The sequence below is a fragment of the Mandrillus leucophaeus genome, unplaced genomic scaffold (genome assembly GCF_000951045.1).
Source record: "Mandrillus leucophaeus isolate KB7577 unplaced genomic scaffold, Mleu.le_1.0 Scaffold225, whole genome shotgun sequence".
In the NCBI taxonomy this organism is placed as follows: Eukaryota; Metazoa; Chordata; class Mammalia; order Primates; family Cercopithecidae; genus Mandrillus; species Mandrillus leucophaeus.
In genome coordinates, this window is record NW_012102310.1 from 1,473,834 (window position 1) to 1,491,331 (window position 17,498).

The following is a 17,498-nucleotide window of genomic DNA, read 5'->3' on the forward strand; positions in this document are numbered from 1 at the left end:
TGCTTGGATTGTGGCATCTTATATGGTTTCTTTACTTTTTACCCTTAGCCTGCACTATGTATTCTTAACATAGCAGCCAGAACAATTTTTACGAAACACAAGTCAGATTGTGTCACTCTTTTGCTCAAACCCCTCCAATGACTGCCCATCTCTTGTGGAGTTAAAGCTGGAGTCCCCAGAATGGCTTTAAGGTGCTACAGAATCTGCCTCTATTTTCTGACAGGAATCTGGACCTTATCTCCTACTTCTACTTCTTTACCACTCCAGATCGGGGGCTCAATTTTGGACACGTTGAGTTAGATGTGCCTTTCAGATTTCCAAGGGCCTCCTTGCTCTTCCTTTAATACACTGAGTATGCTCTCACCTGGAGGTTTTTGTACTCCTGATCTCTCTACATGAAAGGCCATTTGCCTGGGTATCTGCAGGACTTGCTTTCTTCCCTTCTTTCAGGCTTTTGTTCAAGTATCACTTTCTCAGTGAAACCTGCCCTCACTACCTTGTATAAGATCACAACTGCCCCCCAGCCCTACACTCTGGCCCTCACTATCCAATTCTCTGCTGCTCATTTCTCCATAGCGCTTGTCATTGCCTAACATTCTAAGAATTTTACTTTTGTTTACTGCCTTTCTCCACCAAGAAGGCTATCTAAGCTGCAAAGTTGACCATATTCCTCCTCATTGAAAGGCAGCACAGTGTCATGTTCATGATCCCAGGTTATGGAGTCTGACTGCCTGGGTCTGAGCCCTGGTTCTATCACTTAACCTTTCTCTGCCTTTTAATCCATAAATATAAAATAAGAATAGATAAAATGAAGATAATAAAGGAATCTTTCTCGTAGCCTTGAAGTGAAGACTAAATATCACAGTGCTTTTGAAGTGCTTAGAACAGTGCCTGACACATAGAACGTGCTCAGTAACCGTTATCTATTATTATATGTACTGGGTACTGGGGCTTTTGTTCAAGACTACGTCATCAAGCTTATTCCTCTATCCCAACTGCTGAGAATATCAGCATTCCACCCTGGGAACTGTACTTAGCATCAAATAACCACTACGGAGAACAACTTTACCTAAGCTCCAGTCCCTCTCAGGTAATGGCCGATAGTAAATGACTGGCTCATGCCAAGATACTAACACAAAGGTACTGTCCCATTGCCTCAATTTGGGACAACTCTAAGGGTCATCTCACATCTCCTTTTGGAATGAGCTGAGGCTTCAGAGACAGCTGCATTACAGGTCAGCTCCTCCTTCTGCCCAATCCTGCCTTCCTTACAGATGTATCTCACAAGAACACTCCCCAGTAAACTTGCTGCACACCACTTCCTGTCTCAGAGTCTGTTTCCAGGGAACCCAATCTAAGGCACTGTATGAATCTCTCAGTGATCCTTGTAGGATAATCATCTCAATCTTTAGGATAGTATATGAGGTTTTCATGAGTTGATCCCATTCTCTCCCTCTCTACCTTCAACTCTCACAATTCCCCATCTTGCACTTTTTCTGTAAGGCCCTCTCCATGGTGTTCACTGCTTTGATCAAGCATGTTACACACTTTACTTATAATGTTATAATGTACTTACAATTCCTTCCTGGCCAATTCTTCCTCATTCTTGCAGACTCAGCCCCTGTCTTCGAGAAAGCCTAAATCCAGGCTTAATTCAGTCTGAAATTCCCTCCTGTATACTCTTACAGCACTTCGTTTATACTTTTTAATCAAACCACTTACTATATTAAACTAAAATAATACAGAATATTATTAATATGGCAATGATTCAGTAGTTATTATAAGGAGGTCTACTAATTTAGCATATGAAGAATTACTTATAGTTTTACTGTAGTGTTGGGGAGAGGAAGGGTAAGGATCAAATTTGTTTATCAGTTACAAGTCTTTTTTTCTTAATTAAAATGAAGTCTTGTACTGATCTTAACCACAGGAATGTTTTGGCTCTTAGTATTACCAAACACTGTTCCCAAAGCAAAATAAAGTAGTTTCTAATGAGTGGAGCCAGGGGGGTGTCAGTTGATGAGATTCAGACCCCTGCTTTTGTGACAAGAATAAGGTGAGGACAATGTGTGAGGAGTCTTGATCATTGGTTTGGGCAAAAATGGGATGAATACTTACTGTTGGCATGCTATCTTCTTCCTCTTCTGATAATGCTCTAGAAAAAAACAAAAAACAAAACAAAACAAAAAACGCCTAATCTCTGTGTCCTGTTCAGAAGATATGGTGAAGATCAAAGAAAAGGAGCCTAATATATCTTTTGCCAGCCCATCCATCCTAACAAAGAATGTACAAATGGTACATTGTTGCCTTGGTTCCAGGGGATGGAGGATAGGGCAGGAATTTGGTAGTGCTTCCTTCTCTTTTCCCTTTTTATTCTTTTTTATTTTTCATTCTTTCTACATGTCTGGTATTAATTTGGTAATTTGGGTACATAAGGGGGGATTGGCTTGAAGAGCTTCCCCCACCCTAATGATCTGGCTCAAGGGCAATGCAGAACATTTAAGCAAAGATGTGGCCTACTCTGCTTTTTGCTGCAAATGACAAAGTACAGCTAACAGCAAGTTCCAATTTTATACATTTATAATCCAGGCACTGAGAGGCTGACTTAAATCTCATGGTCCCTAGTCCACTGGCCCGTGGGCCAGGTGCTCCCCTGTGGTCCAGTTAAGTATGGCTAGAGCATTGAGTCATGGAGTATTTATGAGGCAGCTCCCAATGTCATAACATGGAAGTCAGAAGAGACAATTTCTGAAATCAAGGGACAAGGAGCAGAGAATGTATTGTTACAATTGTTCTTGCAGAAAAGTTTTGAGATTTTTCCGCAGTGTGTACCAGATACAAGTTAAAATGGGAAGATGTACACATATCAGCCCTGCGTATTTCTGCTTTCTCAAAGAGACTCCATATTTTGAATATTCAAAGAGACTGTCACTTCTTGCATATTTTATTTACATGGCAAATCTTGCCCTCTGAGAAGGAATACATGATTTGGTGAGTTAGTGGGGTTGGGGGTTGTTTTTGTTTCATTTCTCTATGTTTAGATTAGGAGAAATCTTCACCTACATCAGGAACACATGCTTTGGCAGTTGAGATTTCTGGTCTTTCTGCTGATGAATGAACTTTCATTATCTGAATTTTTGGTAAATGTAAATTATAATTTACTAATGTCTTTATGAATACATCCAATTAATGCCTAAGCCAGCCTGGCAAGTAGTACAGAAGCATCACAACCATAAATAAAACTAAAACTTAAAACAGCCAGGTTGCTGCTCTCCTGCCAGGAAGTTCCTAGAAAATAAAATAGAATAATTTATTTCATCTTGCTCAACATGAGCTGGTGTATTCTTCCCTAAAGAGTGCCAGACTGGGAGTTGTAAGTGTTTATAATCTAAGTAGCTGCTAACCAGCTGTGACAATAGACCAGTCACACCAGTCACAATTGCTCTGGCTTCAGTTTTCCTGTCTGGGAAATCAACTGATTCGAATAGATGTTTAAGGGTCCACCCAGCTTCAGAAATCTCATTCCACTAATTGTGAACTTCAGAGAAGCTATTTTCAGAGAATAGTTATTTGCAGGATGAACATCTATTGTAAAGGCAGAAGAAAAAGTAGTACAGAATATTTAACTCTCCAAAATACAACCAGGCAAGCTTAACAAGGCAAAACTCAGTTTCTTAGAAGTCACTGCAGTCAGGGAGAAAAGCATCTCGACAGAATCAAGGAAGAGGAATCAGAGAATTATGTAGGATTTAGGGGATCTTGGCTCAAGGGTCCTACCGGAGGTATTTCAAAATGGGGAATACTCATGCCTATAATCCCAGCACTTTGGGAGGCCAAGGTGGGAGGACCTTTTGAAACCAGGAGTTCAAGACCAGCCTGGGCAATGAAATGAGACCCTTTCTCTACTTCCCCTCACAAAAATTGTTGTTAATTAGCTGGGTGCACTGGCCTATGCCTATAAACCCAGCTACTTAGGAGGCTGAGGTGGGAGGATTGCTTGAGCCCAGAAGTTTGAGGCTGCAGTGAGTTATGATTGCATCACTGCATTCCAGCCTGGGTGACAGAGTGAGACCCCGTCTCTAAAAACATAAAAATAAAATAGTAATAAACAACAAAGTGGGGAACAGATTGGGATTGCGCAAGTTTGTGAAATAATAGTTTAGGGTTGGTAGGCATAGTGAGGTGAGACTTTTGACATGACTCTTGATATATAAACCATGATTTGATAAGGGAGCTTTATCCAGGTAAGCCATCTTCTCTCAGATGATCTGATTTGCAGGGATTTCCTGAAGAAAACAGTGAAGTTATTTATTGGTTTATGGTCTTACCTCCTCTGGACAAGTTTTCTTGGAACAAATAACTAAGTCATATTGACACAGGTGGTCTCAGTTCTTAGTTATAGTTATATTATATTGATGTGGGTGACTGCAGTTCTCATGAATTTTGAGTTAATATGAAAGAAAATAGCCTGTAGCAGAGAAGTGTTTGATGAAAGTGACACTTCTGGCCTATCTTGAGTTCCAGACTCAAATATTCTATACTTTCTACTTGATATCTCTTCTTGGGTGTATTATATATTTATCAGATTACAAATGGAACAAATAACAAATTCTAAAGAGAACTCCCCCGATATTCTCCATCTCAGTAAACAGTACCACCATCTACCCAGCTATTTAAGTCAAAAACCTAGGAGCGGCTCTTTCCTCATACCCCCACATGCCATAAAAAGTCTTGTTGGTTGGACCTCCAAATATATACCCAGCTCAACCACTTAACATCTTCAATGTTAAAACCCTAGTTCAAGCCATCATTATCTCTTGTCCAGGCACAGAGTCATTATATTATGATATCCCACACTGCTCTTTATTTTTCTAGAATATGCATGTTTATTTCCATACCAGGGCTCTTGTGTTTGTCTGCCCTGTCTCTGCCCTGTCTAGGTCACTGTTCCTCTAGATCTTCCTGCGGCTCCTCCTCATTGTTAAAAATGCATCATTGAAATCCTTTATTGAATCACCCTGACAAAAGTTAGCATCTCTCCCCTGTCACTTTATCCCATTGCCACATTTTAGATATTTTAGAGTAGTTAGCAATTTCTGAAGCTATATTATTCTTAATTTTGCCTCTTTGTTTCATGTTTGTCTCTGCTCAGCAAATATAAACTCCATAAGGGGACAGACCTCACCTGCTATATAAGAGATGCTGTATCCCCACTGCCTTGAACAGAAGCTGGCACATAGTAGATTCTCAGGAAATAATTGAATGAATAGATGGATGAAAGTATGGGTGAGCATATGAATTATTTCAAAAGTGATAACCAAAGATGCTAAGTATATAATCTCTCCATCCTCATTAATGGCTTAACTTGCTTATCTCATCATTTAAATTATATTAAATGCCACCTCTCATCCAGTGAATCCCAATGTTAAGTAATGAGATTCTTTTCATGATGAAATTGAGTGCTACCAAATTCATAATATGTATTTTTATGGAACTACTCAAAGAGGCAGGAAAAGGAGAATGGTTAGTGATGAGCGATTCAGGGAACATCTGAAAGTTTAACTATAATGGGTGGTTTAGAGCTAAGACCAAAATCACTAGGAAAGCTTGCCTTAAAATTTAAAAACCTCTCTGACTTAATAGTATTTATTTGTTTATTTACACAGACACTAAATGTTAAAATAACTTTCTAGGGGTTCATATGTACATTTGAAATACCATTTTTAAAATCTCAGAATGCAAATTGAATTTTAGTAGTTAAAATAAAATATACTAAGTTTTATATGCTCTCTACTCATGCAACTTAAAGAGAGTTGACTTTCATTTGTTGAGGGGCTCCCCCAGGCAGTACTCTGGGATGTAGCCCTTGGCTGTGGTCTAATGTCATAGAGTTTCATAAATCAAGAAAGCATAGTGCCACAGTGCCAGAAAGTGAATACTAGTGAAGATGAATCTCAGAGAGCTGATGGAGAATTTGGGAAGCCTGTGAATTTCATATCAGCTTCAATAGATTGAGAATATATTTTTCACACTATAGAACTAGGCCAGAAAATTCTTAACAAATATTTATTGAGCACCTAGTATCTTCCAGACACTGAACTGGCAATGATAACATTAGTAATTTGTTTTTAAGTCATGGTCCTTGCGCTTTGGGTTTGTATTGTTAAGTGATCATACATTTGGGGACCTAAACAGGGTCTAAATCACCTAGGGCTTCATGTCTCAACGTCTGAAGTTTGAAATCGGTTCTGAGAGCAGTAAGAAGCTGTTGAAGGATTTAAGCAGCAGAGTAGCAGAGTGGCATGATTTGATTTTCACTTTACAAAGCGTAGTTGCTCTGTTGGAATTTTAGAGAGTGAAATTCCACCAATGTGGGAGGTTGGTAGTGGAGGTTAGAGGCAAAGAAATTGATAAACCATTTAGAGGACTATTGTCATAAACCAAGCTAAGAGATGATGGTGGCTGGAATTAAGAGAGTTACAATAGAGAGTGATACGCCCATGGAAATACTAAGATTGAGAATTTGTAGAACTCAGAGAATGATTTCATTTTGTTATTATTAATTTTTTAGAGACAGAATCTCACTCTGTTGCCCAAGCTGGCCTTGAACTTCTGGGTACAGGTGATCCTCCTGCCTCAGCCTTTTAGGTAGCTAGGACTGCATCCTGACTTCCAGCGAATTATTTGATACAAGGGGATACATAGCCAGGGAAAAGAAGGAGTCAAGATTGAAAGCTGGTTTGGCAGAGAAAAGATAAAAGTTCATCAAAAGGATTTTGCCTTTTATTTATTATTTTTGAAGCTTTAGATGCTGTAGTTTTTGGAGGTAACTTTTTTTTTTTTGAGATGGAGTTTTACTCTTGTCACCCAAGCTGGAGTGCAGTGGCACGATCTCAGCTCACTGCAAGCTCCACCTCCCAGGTTCAAGTGATTCTCCTGCCTCAGCCTCCTCAGTAGCTGGGATTACAGGGATGCACCACCACGCCTGGCTAATTTTGTATTTTTAATAGAGACGGGGTTTCACCATGTTGGCCAGGCTGGTCTTGAACTCCTGACCTCGGGTGATCCGCCCGCCTCGACCTCCCAAAGTGCTGGGATTACAGGTGTGAGCCACTGTGCCCTGCCTGGAGGTAACATTTATTACAAACAAGCATTTAAAAGAATTTGTTACTGTATTAATTTCTTCCAAAAATATTTACTGCTGTAAATTATGTTTGTGGTTAGAAATCAGCAAATGGTAAGAAGGGAATAAAATACTGCTTATTACAAATTTCCTTATTGTTCCACTTTCTAACATTTGTAAGTGAGTTAATTAATATATTTAACAAAAGGACTGGTAAAAATACCCATACTTCACATGTGAACACTAAGCAAACTCTGTGTGGTTGGCAAATGTATAGTTCCCAAATTTTAAAAGGATGCTCTGCATGTGAACTCAGTGGTAGTGGTGATAAGACCACCCACATTGGTTTTATACAGACAAACTAAATTATCCATATTAGAAATGTTCTAACCATAAACTTTTCTAATCTTTACGTTCTAAAAAAGCACCCTTCAATTAGACAAATAATTGCATTCAGTCAATTCTTTCAAATGTCATCTATACAGCAATTTAAATAGTCTCTGAAATTTAAAAAAAATTATGACTCTTCTTTTATAAAAAGCAAATAAGGGAAACAGACCTTTCTATTTTATCCATAGGTATAAAAGAGTGATCATTATTACTGTGTTAAATATTTCTCAGTGGAACACCAAGACATGATTACTCAAAATAAACTCGTGGTTGCATGTACTTACATTTGGAGAAGAGTTTTTACAGTTTATGAATCGTTTCAATTGGTATTTTATAATGCAATTACTTTATAAGCCTTTGCTCATTAAAAAGATTTTCTAAGTAAATATTCAGATATTTATGTAATTTGTGTATAGGCAATACATTAGGATAGTCATGAAGTGAAGCTCATAACTTAGAAATGTGATTGTCAGATAGTTATAAATGTATGAAATGTATAAGAAATTGATGCACTTATACATATGCAAAATAAGCTTTAAAAGACTGTCTCATTGCCTGAGGAAGCCATGGCTATGGTCTAATTGATTACGTTAGTATTTTCAAAAGATAGGAATTACTAAACATACAAAAACATGACAATAAAGATGAGCTTTATCCCCAATATTTAGTTTGTCTCAGTCTGTGGACGTGGGAGCCTGACAAAGACAGTCCTGTTGGGCAGCTCCGGAACTTCCTGCCGGAGGGACTTATGGGGAGATAAGCTCTGCACCAGGAGGAGCTAGAAGCCTGTCTTGAAACTGCATTTGCAAATAAGCACACTGTTTTTATTTCAATCTCGCTATTGTTTGGGTTACTTTAGGGGTGCTAAAGGAGATCTGAAAGAGGCTAATGGGCTTTCAGGCCATCTTTTGGTACTACCATTGGCTAACCCTCTATTGTATGACAGAGCTGCAGCTCTTAGGTCTTAGGATATCCTGGGAGCACTGAGATTTAGAGGAATGTGTCTTTCCAAGATCTTTTCGGATAATTTTTAAAAAGGAAAAAAAGAACTTTCCTTGGTTTACCATACCTGCTATAACATTTACTGGTGTGACACTTTCCTAAAATTATCCTATCAATCTGTATTTTAGTTTGTTCATCTGCAAATGGGTATAATTATGACCTGATGAAGGTTTAGTTTTGAGGATCAAGACTGAATGTCTAAAAATGTCTATTACATAGCAAGCAATAAATAAATGATAGCTATTATTATACCTCAATAGATCAAACACTTAAGTCGTTTTGTCAATCAATACATATTTCTTGAATACTTATTAGTTTTCTATTACTGCTTTAACAAATCACCACAAACTTACTACCTTAAAACAGCATAAATTTCTTATAGTTCTGGAAGTCAGAAATCCAAAATGAGTCTCGCTGGGAAAAAATTAAGATGTCAACAGGGCTGCATTCCTTCTGGAAGTTTTATCTGGTTCCTTGCTTTTCCAGCCTACAAATACTATACTTGATTTGTAATCTCCAGTCAGCAATCACATATTTGGACCTCTGCTTCTGCTATCAATCTTCTCTGACTCTGACACTTCTGCTTCCAAATTATCTTTGTGATTACATTGGGCCTACCAGATAATCCCAGATGATCTCCTCATCTCAAGATCCTTCACTTAATCATGCCTGCAAACTCCCTTTTGCCATGCGAGATAATATACTTATAGATGCTCATGGTTCTTCAGAGAAACAGAACCAATAGAATGTATATGGGGGTATGGGAGTGTTAGACGGGGAGAAAAGAGAAGAAAGAGAAACTATAAGGAATTGGCTGATGTGATTATGGAGGCTGGCAAGTCCAAAATCTGCAGTGTGTGAGCAAGCACGCTCTGGACCCAGGAGAGCCAATGGTGTAGTTTCAGTCCAAAGGCCAGGAGGCAGAGAATCAGGAAAGCCAGCGGTACCGATGACATCCAAAGCAGTCTGCTGGAAAATTCCCTCTTGGTTAGAGAAGCCAGTCTTTTTATTTTTATTCAGGCCTTCAACTGATTGGATGAGGCCCACTAACATTATGAAGGGAAGCCTGCTTTACTACATGTTCAATGATTTAAATGTTAATCTCATCCAGAAACACCCTCCAATTTGACACATGTAACTAACCATCACAACAGGTTTCATGGATTAACATGTAGCCATCTTTGGGAAGGGCTCATTATTCTTTCTACCACAAATACCTGTCCTTCGATATCTATATATTGAGCCCTGTGCTCACCACTAAGACTACAAATACAAGGTTGCTCAGTTTCTGCTTCTAAAGAACTCAAATTTAGTGAAGAGGACTAACTGCAGTACGATAGAGTAGGTGTAATGATAGTTATGCACAGTATGCCATGGTAATATGGAAGAGAGGCAAGTAACTCAGCTAAGGCTGGGAGGTGCAGGTTTGGAGGGAGGGAGTAATAAAGCTTTCTAGAGGGGGATGATGCTTAAGCTGAATTTTCAAGGACATGTGGGAGTTAAAAAAAGGGAAAAGCACTGAAGGCAGAGGAGACAAGAAGCACAGAGGAACAACTACTTCTCTAGGTTTGATTCCTCATCTGGCAGCTTTCTTATTATAATTTAACTTCCTGTCTTAGTCTGTTTTGTGTTGCTATAACAGAAGACCATAGACTGGGTAACTTGTGAAGGAAAGAAATTTATTTCTCATAGTTCTGGAAGCTGGGAAGTCCAGTATTAAGGTGCCAGGATCTGACAAAGGCCTTTGCATCACCCCAAGGTAGAAGGCGAGAGAGTGAGAGAGGGAAAGAGCGAGGCAGAGAGAGGCAGAGGGAGAGGGGTCAGGGAGAGAGAGAGAGAGAGAGAGCAAGAGAGAGCAAGAGCTCGAACTTGCAACCTCTAAGCCCTTTCATAATTGACATTAATCTGTTTATAAGGGTGGAGTCCTCATGACCTAAACTCTTCCCCATTAGGCCCCACCTACCAATACTGTTGCACTGGAGATTAAGTTTCCAACCCAGGCTTTTTGGAGGAGCACATTCAAATCGTAGCACTTCCCATGAAAATTTTTAATGAGAAAAGAATATGTTGGCCAAAGAACTCAAGTGCCCAACTTGTTTGGCAATATTTCTCAGTGTAAATGAATAAATTGACATTCAGGTGTATATACTGGTCTGTGTGGTATGGTAGGCATTATTGGTTTCAGACCAAACATCATCTTAACCTTATTCCTTACTAACAGAATCCAATTTCATTCAAAGATTTGGTAACAATGTACTCAGTGAAAGTTGACCCCTCTATTAGCCCCAGGGGACAAATTGTGAGTGTTGTAATTCAATGGATATATTCATCTCTTTTGTTGTGACTGGGTTGGGGAGGTGGGTAAAACAGTTGTAGTCATTGAGACAAAAGAGAAAATGGAAGTCAGCTTGGGAGCTTCTGGAAAATATTTTCCTTCTGATAAAAAGAGAACTATAGAGGAGAAGCTCTCTGACCTTCTTTCTTGCTTGCTTTTTGACTTTTTTTTTTAAAGATACGATGTCTGGAGCTGAGGCAGCTATTTTGTTAGCATGAAGGGAAACACGCCATTCATGAGAGCAGAAAAATGAAAAGAGGCTGGGGCCTGAGTGACATCTCTGAGCAGGACCAAAGGTGCCAGAGAAAACTCAATGTGGAGTGCCCTCAGAGATTCTCTGCAAAATAATCAAGATTTTCCTTTATCTTGATTAATCTCCTTTACATTATTTATGTGAAGACAGTCTCTCTCTGTTGATCTTGTCACAGTATAGTATGCCAGGTTCCAGAAGGATGACAGGACAAGAAAGTCTATTCTGAGAAAACATGGATTTATTTTAAACAATTTCTAAACTTTATCTACAAGCTAGTAAACTTTGGACTTAGCAATTAAGGAAAATTACCTCCTTTAACACACTATACTCATCTTCCTTCAAAGTTTTGGAAGTTTCTTGCTCTAATTAAGTTCTAAGAAAAGTTATGGCCAGGAATAGTGACTCATGACTGTAATCCCAGGACTTTGGGAGGCCAAGGCAGGTGGATTACCTGAGGTCAGGAGTTCGAGACCAGCCTGGACAACATGGTGAAACCCCATCTCTACTAAAAATACAAAAATTAGCCAGGCATGGTGACACACACCTGTAGTCCCAGATACTCAGGAGGCTGAGGCAGGAGAATCGCTTGAACCTGGGAGACAGAGGTTGCAGTGAGCCAAAATCTCACCACTGCTCTCCAGCCTGGGTGACAGAATGAGACTCCATCTCAAAACAAACAAAAAACAAACAAACAAAACTTTTACTTGCAGTATTTTAGCATCGTAGTCCCATTGTACCTGAGAGTTCAACTGTGCACAAAATTGTTTTTAAAGACACGCAAAGGTTTTTAAATTTAGAAACAATGGAGTTTAGTTTTCCTTTAAATTTTGGTTCGTACTTATACGTATGAAATTATATCCTCCCTGAGATTATCTAAAAGTAAGTTTCAGGTTTATACACACATACTAAAATCATGGATTTTACTGTTTAGAGTATCACATTAACAAATAGTTAAGAACTAGTTAACAAATAAAGAACTAGAGAATATATCTAAAATGAGTATTCCTTTTTTCTTTTTGTTCTGGCCCTTCTCTGTGAGAATAAAATGAGCCTTCCATTTAGCATCCTCCTCCCTTTTTAAACTATTTTTTATTACTATCAAAGTGTGGTAAATGTTCTGCACCATTATTGTGTATCCTTGCATTATATATTGATTTATGGCATATTTAAGTAGCAATTATTCTCACCGTTGTGAAGTGCTTGTGCTCTGCTCATTCAACATGCAAAAACTTTAAATTACAGTACATTAAGATGTCAATGATAAAAGGGAACATTCTAAAAATAAAGTGATTTTTAAGCATATTATAAAATGACTAACTCTTTACCAGCGAGCACATACTCTACATTCCCTTAAATGCTTCTTAGAATCCCTTATGAAACAAAGAGGACAAAGAGGCATACTAACTATTTTATGTTTGTGGGATCAAGAAATTGCATCTTCTGATTTTTTAGCAGTGGTTATCATAGAATTAGACTTACTTTTCAGGCAAGGGTGAGCCTTGTCATAGCCAAAGACAAACTAATGTACATTTTGTTGATCTTCTTGATGACCTTTCCTTTCTATTTTTAGCTAAAGCAGCACATTGATTCAATATCTTTAGGCAAGACTCATGGTGATTCTCTGTTCTCATGAATGAAGGAAATGTTAAAAAAAAAAAATACTACTTCTATGTGTCAATAAAATTAAGTTGCCTCTTCTTTGCTTCCACTGTAGTCTTGAAAAATTTCTTTGAAGTGCCTATGTATAAACCAGGAATTTCACTATCATTTTTAGAGTCTTCTGAAGGCTAATGGATTTGGTAACACACTCCCTTTTCTGTATGGCTTCTGAAAATATTGTTTGGCTATATGTGGTGGCTCACATCTGTAATCCCAGCATTTGGCAGGCCAAGGCAAGAGGATTGCTTGAGGCCAAGGGTTCAAGACCAGCCTGGGCAACATAGTGAGACCTTGCCTCTACAAAAATAAATCTGAAAAATAAATTTTTCGATTTGAAAAACGAAAATATAGTTTAAAGCAAATCTGATCCCTGCAGAGCCCAGCTTTCTGAATTGCTTTACTCAGAGAAGAGATTTGTTCATTTATTCTTTCAACAAATATTTACTGAGTAATTGTGATGAGATGAATTTTAGCGATACATCGGTGATCAAGACAAAACTGATTCCCTATTCTTCTGAGTTTGAGCCTGGAGGAAAGAGGATGAGGATGAGGCAGGGTGTAAGGGAAAGAAAATAGCATTAACTGAAAGGCCACCCTGTGCTAGCTACTGCATTGTCTGGGTATGATCCCATTTAAACCTCACAGAAACCCTGTGGGGGAGATATTTTTATAATTATCCATATTTTACAGATAAGAAGCTGGGACTTAGAGAAACATGCAACTTGTTCAAGACTGCAGAGTTTCAAAGTGGCAGAGCCAAAAATTCAACTCCGGTTTGCCTGAATCCAAACTGTATCTGTTTAAACACTACACCGAAATGTCTCTCTGTTCTCCCATTGTGAAAACAACTGAAAAAAGAAAGAAGACTTTATTTTGCTTACTTGAAAATAAGATGTTTTCCTTATAGTTGAGTTTAAGCACTTTTTCTACACTCGTGGCAATACAATCGAATGTCTTTGGACGTAAATGCTACCTTTTCTCATGCATAGCAGGTGGATTGTCGTCTTCAACTAAGCCAACCAGAGAGGCCTCTTGAAGCAAGATGGCCAAATACAGCCCTCCAGTGTTTCTCGCCCCCTACCCCCAACAGGAAAAGCAAATTGAACCACTATTCACACAAGAAACCACCTTCATAAGTACCAAAAATCAAATGCATGATCGTGGTTCCTGGTTTTAATATCTTATCAAGGAAAGAGGCACTGAAGAGGGTAGGAAAGCCAGTCTTGAATTGCCAACACCACTACTCCCTCATGCCTCAGGAGTGCTGCTCGGCAAAGAGAGATAGTCTGTGTGCTTAGGGGGAGGGAGAGGAGAGTGAGTGTGGTACTTTGCATTGGAACTCAGTGCTGCCTATCGCAGCAGAAAGCAACACAGGGCAGAATTCAGCTGGTGCTCTGGAGGGAGCATTTAGAGCAGCCCTAGCCAGAGGAAATCATCCATCCCAGCAGTCAGAACTTGCTAGCCCCAAGTTCTTGCTAACACCCCTAACTTGCCTGGTAAAGTGCTCTAGGGTCCTCAATAAACTTGAAAGGCAGTCTAAGCCATCAGGACTGCAATTCTTGAGCAAGTCCTGGTGCTGCGCAGGGCTTAAAGCCAGTGGACTTGAGGTGCATGCCACCTAGTGAGACATGAGCGGGGGCAGCCAAGGGAGTGCTTGCATCACTCCCCATCCCCCAATTCCAGGAAGCACAGCTCTCAGCTCTGGCAGACACTCCTTCTGCTTGAGGAAAAGAGAGAAGAGAGTAAAGAGGACTTTGTCTTGCAACTTGGATACCAGCTCAGCCACAGTAAAATAAAGCACCAAGAAGAGTCCCAAGGCCCTCATTCCAGGCCTTAGCTCCTGGACAACATGTTCAGACACACCCTGGGCCAGAAGGGAACCTGCTGCTCTGAAAGGAAAGATCCGGTCCTGGCAGAGTTCATCACCTGCTGAATAAAGAGCCCTTGGGCCTGAAATAAACAGCAGTAGCCAGGCAATGGTTGCCATAGGCCTCAGCCAAGACCCAGTCCCATGCTGGCTTCTGGTATGACCCAGCGCAATCCCAGTGGTGGTGCCACAATGCTTGTGTCACTTCACCCCTAACTCCAGGTAGCTCAACACACATAGAGAGATTCCATTTGTTTGGGGGAAGGCAAGAAAAGAGAACAAAAGACTCTGACTGGTAATCCAGGGACTTTTCCCAGATATTACCCAGGACCACCAAAGCGGTACCCCTACGAGTCTGAAGAATCACAGTGTTACTGGGTTTGGTTGCCCCCTAATGCACACATGGCTGCAGTGGCCAAAGACTTAGATCACAGCACTCAATTCCCTTTGAATACCTGGAAAGCTTTCTCAAGAAGGATGGGTGCAAACAAGCCCAGACTGTGAAGATTAGAATAAATGTCTGACTCTCCAATGTCCAAACAGTTATGAACATCCACAAGCATCAAGAGTGTCCAAGGAAACATGACCTCACCAAACAAACTAAGTAAGGCATCAGTGACCAATTCTGGAATGACAGAGGTTGTGACCTTTCAGACGAAGAATTCAAAATAGCTGTTTTGAGTAAGTGCAACGAAATTCAAGATAACACAGAAGGAATTCAGAATCCTATCAGATAAATGTAATGAAAAGATTGAAATAATTTTTAAAAATCAAGCGAAATTTTGGAGCTGAAAAATTGAATTAACAAAGTGAAGAATGCATCAGTCCCTGAACAGCAGAATGGATCAAGCAGAAGAAAGAATTAGTGAGCTTGAAGACGGGCTATTGAAAATACACAGGGAGAGAGGAAAAAAATAAAAAAGAATGAATTTGCCCTCAACAGGGCAAATCTAAGAGTTATTGGCCTTAAAGAGGAGGTAGAGAGAGAGACTGGGGTAGAAAATTTATTCAAAGAGATAATAGAGAACTTTCCAAACCTAGAGAAAGATATCAATATTCAAGTACAAGAAGGTTATAGAACACCAAACAGATTTAACCCAAATAAGACTAACAGAAGACATTTAATAATCAAACTCTCAAAGGTCAAGGAGAAAGAAAGGATACTAAAAGCATCTCACAAGAGAAAAGAAACAAATAACATATAAAGGAGCTTCAATGTATCTGGCAGCAGACTTCTCAGTGGAAATCCTGCAGGTCAGAAGAGAGTGGCATGACACATTTAAAGTGATGAAGAAAAAAAAATGTTATCCTAGAATAGTATATCTAGTGAACATATCCTTCAAACACGAAGGAGAACTAGACTTTCCCAGACAAACAAAAGCTGAGGAATTTCAGCATCACCACACCCGACCTACAAGAAATGCTAAAGGGAGTTCCTCATTCTGAAAGAAAAAGATGTTAATGAGCAATAAGAAATCGTGAAGGAACAAAACTCACTGGTCCTAGTAAGTGCACAAAATAACACAGAATATTATAACACTGTAATCGTGGTGTATAAACTACTCATATCTTCAGTAGAAAGACTACAGGATGAACCTATAAAAATAATAACTACAACTTTTTGAGACATAGACAACATAATAAGATATAAATAGAAACAACAAAAATTTAAAAAGCAGGGAAGGATGAAATTAAAGTATAGAGCTTTTATTAGTTTTCTCTTTGCTTGTTAGTTTGTTTTTGCAATCAGAGTTAACTTGTCACCAGTGTAAAATAAAGGGTTATAAGATGTCATTTGCAAGCCTCATGGTAACCTCAAATAAAAAGACCTACAACAGGCCAACGTGGAGTTGGCCTGTTTTCCTGCTGGAACCATGGAGGGTATCAAAGAGAAGAAGAAGGTTTCTGGTGTGTTAGAATCCCCTCAAAAAAAAAAGTGAAGGAATTTTGCAGAGCTGAAGATAAAGCATCTGAGAAAGAAGTTTGCCCAAAAGATGCACTGAAAGGCAAGAAGGAAGCTCATCTACGAAAAAGCTAAGCACTCTCACAAGGAATATAGGCAAACGTACAGAATTGAGATTTGAATGGCTAGGATGACAAAAAAAAAAAGCTAGCAACTTCTATTTCCTGCAGAGCCCAAATTGGCATTTGTCAGCAGGATTAGAGGTATCAATGGTGTGAGCCCAAAGGTCTGAAAAGCATTGCAGCTTCTTCACCTTCTTCAGATTTTCAGTGGAAGCTTTGGTAAGCTCAACAAGGCTTCAATTAATATGCTGAGGATTGTAGGACCATATGTTACATGGGGGTACCCAAACCTGAAGTCAGTAAGTGAACAGTGAGGAAGTCAGTAGATGTCAGCAATCTACAAGTATGGTTATGGCAAATTCAATAAGAAGTGAGCTGTCTTGACAGGTAACACTTTGATTGTTTGATATTTTGGTAACTATGGCATCATCTGCATGGCAAATCTGATTCATGAGATTGATACTATTGGAAAATGCTTGCAAGAAGCAAATAACTTTCTGTGGCCTTTCAAATCATACTCTCCATGAGCTAGAATTAAGAAGAAGACCACCCATTTTGTAGAAGGTGGAGATACTGGCCACAGAGAAGACCATATCGACAAGCTTATCAGAAAGATGAATTAAGGTGACTATCATGCTTATGTTTGTGATCTGATTAGTTAATAAATAGTGACTACTTTCACTTTGAAAAAAAAGACTACCACAGGTATACAAAAGATAAAAAGGAAGAAATTAAAACATGCCACCAGAGAAAACCACTTTCACAGGAAGGAAGGAAGGAAGGAAGGAAGGAAGGAAGGAAGGAAGGAAGGAAGGAAGGAAAGAAGGAAGGAAGGAGGGAGGGA

At 39.2% G+C, this 17,498-nt stretch overlaps 1 pseudogene; it reads left to right on the top strand.

Annotated features, from left to right (window-relative positions):
* Nucleotides 1–16,503: 16,503 nt before the first annotated feature.
* On the top strand, nt 16,504–17,277 carry LOC105540688 (annotated as a pseudogene).
* The last annotated feature ends 221 nt before the right edge of the window (nt 17,278–17,498 follow it).